We start from the raw sequence: 7,162 nt of genomic DNA, 5'->3' as shown, positions 1-7,162 counted from the left end.
TATCCAAGTGCGGCAGAAAACGCCTGAAACCTGGTGCCACACCACAGAGATTTGCTTGGAATAACTGGGGGTTAGATCGGGTGTCTCGGCAGTCCGTTTTCGACCGGCTCAGTGCACGTCTTGAGGCCGAGGGTGCGTCTAACGTTAGCGAAAGTTCTGCTGAGGAAGAAGTCCGCCGACCTAGCACTACCCTTATGGAGGAACTCCCCATGGGTCACACTTCTGACAACGCTGTTCAACTGGATGCTGCTGCTGCGGCTAACACTATAAGGGAGCTGGAGGCTAAGGTACAACAGTTGGAGAGTCAGCTGAGTGACCTATCCTGTAGGCCTACACTGCACACACTACACATCAACAGGTACTGTGCGACTGACTACGAGTTTCGCTTCTATACTCGCTTTTCATCAGAGAGAGTGTTTTTGCTGTTTTGGGAGTCAGTTGCCCCTTCAGCATCCAGATTGGTGTACTGGAGTAGAGCACAAAGGGCTAGTGATGTCACCACATTAGAAAAACCAAGTCCAAACCGAAAACTGGCTCTGATGGATGAGCTGTTTTTGTTCTGCTGTCGTGTTGCAGTCGGTCTGAAAGAGAAGGTGTTAGCTGACATGTTTGGCATCAGCACTACAACAGTCAGCAGGGTTCTCATCACTTGGACCAACTACTTATACCTTGTCTTGGGGTCTTTACCAACCTGGATGTCAAGAGAACAAGTACAAGCTACAATGCCAGCAAAGTTCAGACAGTACTGTGCAAATGTCAGAGTCATTCTGGACTGTACAGAGATCAGATGTGAATCACCATCATCACTTACACTGCAGTCTGAGACATTTTCCTCCTACAAGAACCACACCACTTTCAAAGGTCTCATTGGTGTTGCCCCGTGTGGTGTTATCACATTCATTTCAAAGCTTTATACAGGATCAATATCTGACCGAGAAATAACCAGACAATCTGGAATCCTCAAGCAGCTGGAACCTGGAGACGCATGCATGGCTGATAAAGGCTTTGTCATTGATCAGATGCTGTCTGATGTCGGAGCGAGTCTTATTATTCCACCATTCAAAAGAGGTACCTGCTTCAGCAAAGACGACACTGAGAAAACACAAAGCATTGCTCGGCTCAGAATCCTGGTTGAGAGGGCTATCAGGCGAGTAAAGGAATATCACATCTGGGACACCGCCATCCCTCTGACCCTTTCAGGTTCTGTCAATCAGCTGTGGACAATCTGCTGCTTACTGTCCAACTTCCGAGGCCCTCTGGATGTGAAAGGTGATGTACCAGTGTGAAAAGCCTTAGCCTTATAGTTAAGAATGATGAATGCCCAGAGAATATATTTTACACATGTGTTTATTTTATAGTTTATGCATTACATTTTATAAAAACACAGAATATAATACAATTTATACATACAATTAAATATAAATACAATTAAATGTTATATGTGTTATTACATACAATTATAGACATAGAATAGATTAAATCTTATTATACTAGTATAATTCTCTATATTAATTATTAATAATGCATATTACCATATGAATATGTATACTATATGACACTTATATTAGAATACAATATTGTAAATAGTATTATTATTATAGAATATTGTACATTTTAACATTGTGAATATCATACTATTGTAAATTATTATTATACTATATAATAATTCTATACTATATTATTATACTATATTATTGTAAAATTGAAATGATATAATATTGTGTATTTTTAGATATAATAACATGTTCCCCTGTTTGGGGGTGGGAGTTGGGAAACCACCAGCATGTTCATGGTGAACATGTCCCTTATAATAAAAAATAAAACAGATATAATAAATACTTTAAACAGCGGAGTGTCTTGATGTGCCTATGTCTAGGGAGGGGGTGAGTGGGTGGGGAGGGAGGGGGGGGGAACTCTATGTGGCTTTCATTTTCAGATAGGTTTCCATGTATGTGTTGAAAAACAACAGGTCAAGTTTATTCTTCATCTCCATGATCAGTGTCTCATCAAGCCAAATTCGCTCCACTGTGAGGTCAGTTTTTGTGGATGTAATGAAATCGCACCATGACAAGCCAGTTATGGCTAGCTGACCCTGGACTTGCCAGAAGTATTTGTGATTTCTTCTCAGTTTAGCCTGACCACCAATGAATCTAAGATGTGCAACATCTGTGACACTGTCAACATTTGGGCATTTGACTTCAGCTAGCCCAAAAGGGGGATTTGCTGCTGGGTCATACACCTTGGCATCAGGGCTGGCACCAAGATATGGCGCATCAGTGTGTAAAACAAAACCAGAGGAATACACATTAACATTGCATTGGTCACTGTACTGTAACAACACCTCTGGCTCAAGGTCAATGCCCCTCTTCATGTGCAGTGTTTGCCGTACCCCCCTCAGAATCCTGATTGCTAAAGCCTGACTGGATGCCTCCCCTTTCACACTGCATGCTTCCCCAAATCTGCTTGCCGTTAAGCGGGGCTGCCGAACTTCCTTCCACAGAGGACTTTGTGACTGCCCCCTTGTTTTCTCCTCAATGACACATGCCAATTCACGAGTGACCTCTAAACTCTCTAGATGATAAAACTGTTCATAAGTGGGAACAAATTGCAGATGGCGTTCTAATTTAGAGCTAATCAATGGAAGTTGTGGAAATAAAGGAGCATCGGGATGCTTAATCACTTCATTTGTTTGTACTGGTGGGCACTGATAAGATAGAACTGAACCTTTAGGGACTGGCCCAAATTTAGAGTCCACAAATGTCATGCAGGAGAGGCCACATAAGATCTTACAAATTCCCGGCTGTGGTTGGATCTCTCGTAACTGTTCTCCAATTGACAGGACTGCTGGATCAGGAAGGGGTCCTAAAAGCACACATATCAGAGAAACGTCATTACTGACTAGTCACTGTGTAGGACATATGGTACTTTGCTATTATCTGTAACAATTTGATGTCTTTCAACTTGAATAATTGGTAGTGAAACTGAACCACAGCTATGGTGATAATCACTAACAATTCCACTAATGCAGTGTTACTCATTGCGCGGCTCGTCAGGCTATAATTGGTGGCTCGCATGGTAGCTTTGGCGAGATTTCGCCAAATTTGGTTTTACTCATTTTGAGTAGGCATAAACTGTTTGCCAAAGGCCATCATCTCTGGCCCCAACTTGAGAAAACAAAACTAGGCTCGGATTTAGCCTAGTCTACTGTATGACTTCAACGAGGTGATCTTTAGTTTCGTTCTGCTTACAGTATCTCACTGCCACTGCAATGCCTTTGAATGCAATCCACTGCCCCGTTTACAAATGCTACAGCGGACTTAAACTGCCACCTTGTGGTGATAAGTTGTAATACATTTCACGCAGCTGCATAGATCACGTAAAGCGCGAATGAAGTGGCCACTTCTAAATGGGACCCACTGTATGTGGTAACAGTCAATTATTTTTTTCAAATGTGCTTAATATACATACGATACTGCACTACAAAAACGCAAACATCTGAATTATACTTCCCCCTTCACCCAAATACAGTAATGAAGGTGAAAGGAAGTTATTAAGCCTTAATGGTGCTTCCTAAAGGGGGTATTGTCAAACCTGCTACTACTAATACTAAAAATACAGCATGAAGAAAGTCAAGGACATGCATGCCAGCTTCCGCTCATCCCAGTATTAAAGTAAATCTGGTCTTAAATGAAAATGTATTGGCTGTCATATGTGGCTCGTGAAAAAAATAGTGAGGATCACTGTACTAACGCATACCTGGGTAAGCTGGATAAAGTGTAGATTTCACACTGCTTCGTCCTGGTGCCCTTGGCTTTGGCTTTCGCACCACAAGTTCATCGGTAGGCTCTGGACAAATCCCCTAGATCACATTGATTTTTACACAAATAATATACAGTTGTAAGTTTAAAAGTGATGACAAAAACATATGCAAGTCACAATGTAAGTATACATTTTCAGAAGGCAGCAAAACCTGTTGCAGTCATAATACCTGTGTTCTGGGTCTGTGCCAGGTCTGAAGCATACTAGTGCATGAAAGTGGTGGTGGCACAGTTTTGAACCCCATGGTGCTGTAATGGGCAGTTTGAAAAAGCAGTGCAACCACATGGTTACATAAAGCCTGGCCAGCAACACATGAACAGGAGAAGCCTCTCAATACCACCGGTGTCCCAACAGCATGTAGTGCCACCTATAAAAGGAGGACAAGCACTTTAGAGGAAGTTTACAAAATAAGCAGAGGTAGAAAAGTCCAGCTTTAAAAAAGAAAACGTCCTTCTATGTATTTCTTATACCCATGAGGTGTTATTTAGCTAAGTCTACATTAAACCTAGACATAAATTAACCTGGCCAAAAAGTTGTGCTAATTATGAATATGTTAATGGTTATAACAGATACAGCATGTTTACTTCTTGAAGCCAGACATTTACACCACTGACAGAAGATTTCAGCATTTACTGAACACAAAAACTGAAAACATCTGCAACAACAGATAAACAAATGAACTTGAACTTATGTAGGTCCGAGACCACATCCTAGTCACTACTAGGCTACTCTTTAGCCTATGTGATATTTTGAAAATGCATAGTTGTCTGGGACATTAGAAATCTACTAAAATCCATCAGTGCCCAATGCCCATGAAGACCACTGGTCAAATGATGTAGCCCAGAGAGTAACGTTATAGCAAAGCTTGTTGATGTAGTTAATAGTGACCAGGGTATGATTTCGGACTCAAGCCTTAACTTCCTAAACACTGTAACCTGAAGTGTATGCGGTTCCTCGCTCTTTCTCATAGACCGGTAGCAGTTCGCTTGTACTACCACCTCCTCATTGACTAAATCTGACACTGTAGTGAAGGGGAAGATTATCACAGTTTATTGAACATAATAAGTCTTGACTTAACGTTATTCTAATGCTTCTTAACTACAGCCAAAGTACATCACAGACAAACTGTTAAAATACTGAATGTATCGACAACTTAGTTAACGTAATGCGTTAAGTTAAGCTAGCATGCTAATTAACATTGACATTAACGTCAGCTGATGAAACTCACTTACCTTTATAATTGATGATGTATTGTTCAAAAAACAACTTATAGCCTTTATTCAACTTTGACGTTTTCACTTGTGAATGTTCATTCACAAGTCGCACGACGTCTTCTTGCCCAAATTTCGGCAAACTTTTCAGTGAGGTAGACCACAGGTGAACACTCGCCATAATTAAAGGGACACCAGGCAAGCCTGATGCTTTTTCTCTACGAAACTCCCTCTCGCTCGGTCTGAAGCTCTTTTCCTTTTCTTTGCATTTCCGTCAAGGGTTTTCGCTGCTTCTTCGCCGGCTCTGCCATTATACACACGTTTGCAACAATCTCTAGCGTTTCGTTAGCCTGCCTCTGTGCTGTAAACTGATCCTGCTTCGGTCGGCGGGTACAATACACTGAACTTGCAAGCGGGATATTCTTCCTACAGGCAGTAGGGGCGGGCGAGAGAGTCTTCATTCGCCCTGTAACGAGTCATTTAACCATACCGACTTACGAAGATGAGTAATTAACACGAAAACGTTGCCTGGTGTCCCTTAGTTTGTTAGTTAGTTTGACTCTACCGGAAAGGGCGGCACACTGCTTCACTGGTACTTCCGACGTTCTATTGTGTCGAGATAAAGGTCTATTGACTTAGAAGCACAAAGCCCATTTTCCTTGACAGCAGTCTGTTATACTTAGCAACGGTCTGTTATTCAGAATTAGCAGACCGCCGAACGTTGGGAAGGCCTATTCAAGTGAATGGAGCATTCTGCAGCACTATGAAGAGCCGTGTAATAATAATCCCATATTAAATGGTAAAAACAATCACAAAATTGTTCAGCCCTATAGAGCACCCACCCACCTATATGTCTGACACTCACAGAATATTTGTTCCTGCCATTAAAATATAAGGTGTATCAAGCCATGGTCCTCCACTTACGATACAACATTATTTTCATTCAGGACTGAAATTCTTTTTGCATCCCTGGGCAGGTCGTTTAAGAAAAAACGACCAATGGACATAATGAAACATTACCTCACATTAAATAAACACACAGGGAAAAAAAACAAAGCAGACATGTATAACAAAAAAAACATACACAAAAATAAAGTCATGGAGACATGTAGCCCTGAATAAATATTGCATTGGATTTTAATTTAGTTGTTTTCACAATAGGATAGATTGATGTATAAAAGAGTTTTTAAGTCTTTTAAGAAGAAACTCTAGTGTCTGTTAGAGTGCACAATCTGATATTCTGGGCTCTATCTTGCACTCCAGCGCAATTTACTTTGTATACTCGTGCTTTTGTCTTTCCTATTTTGCATTGAGTGCATATTGGAATTTCCCCTCCACACGTCTGTACTGTAAATTAGCGAATTCAATTGCGCCCACGGGGGCAGTCCAGCGAAAAGAGGGGGCATGTTCTGGCGCAAACGTTCCCTGTTGATATTTTGCAGTTTCAGAAAACAATTCTGCCACAGACCAGGAACATCCTGGTCTAAAGTCAGTGGTGCAAATTCAGGTGGTATTTTAAGGGTGCATGCATGGTCACAGGCCTGCAGGATTTAATGCTATGCACACCGATCTACAGAAACCCTGTGCAGAGATGGAAACATTCAAAACCTTGATAATATTTGTCCATTTCCCGGTTTTGTTCGTGCATATTTGTCACCTAAAAAGTAGCCTATATAGTGCAATATCTTTACAACAACAACGCCTAATTACGACCCATTCATTTGGACAACTATTACAGCCCTATAAAGGCTAACATTATCTTAGTTTTGTTCCAATTTACTTGTGTATGGCTTTAAACATTGTATGCGCTTTAACATCAGCCTAAGCATTATTCCAGCTCCGCTAAGGTTTTGACAAGCACCACAATTTTGCCTACCTTGTTGTAGCCCATCTGAAATAACTCCAAGCTTTGCTATGTTCCCTCCATCCTTTCGTTGTTTTATATCCTTGATGGCCATGAAGTCTTGAGTGAATTAGCTTAAATCAGCTTATTATGTGCTGTTAACCAGCAACCATAGATAGACTTAGTCAAAAAAAGCAGCAAGTAGCCTTGGCTACAATTTCTGTAGTTGCTGCGTCCATTCATTGTTATTCTCGTTCCTGCTCAAACAAAAGTTGTGCATGCATTAAGT

The 7,162-nt window shown here is 41.1% G+C and overlaps 1 long non-coding RNA gene across 1 annotated transcript; it reads right to left on the bottom strand.

Moving 5' to 3' along the window:
• Window positions 1-2,360: 2,360 nt before the first annotated feature.
• Window positions 2,361-5,661, bottom strand: LOC143137524 (uncharacterized). Its single transcript, XR_012990001.1, has 3 exons — window positions 3,989-5,661; window positions 3,757-3,859; window positions 2,361-2,862 (listed from the first exon to the last, which is right to left on the bottom strand). It is a non-coding gene; the product is annotated as an uncharacterized LOC143137524 (long non-coding RNA).
• Window positions 5,662-7,162: the final 1,501 nt, after the last annotated feature.

The sequence above is a fragment of the Alosa pseudoharengus genome, unplaced genomic scaffold (genome assembly GCF_046254945.1).
Source record: "Alosa pseudoharengus isolate Yale_2024_CS ecotype anadromous, Long Island Sound unplaced genomic scaffold, YU_APseudo_1.1 YU_APseudo_1.1_scf_21, whole genome shotgun sequence".
In the NCBI taxonomy this organism is placed as follows: domain Eukaryota; kingdom Metazoa; phylum Chordata; class Actinopteri; order Clupeiformes; family Clupeidae; genus Alosa; species Alosa pseudoharengus.
The sequence above is the reverse complement of the archived record's forward strand: the minus strand, read 5'-3'. Positions and strand labels throughout refer to the sequence as shown.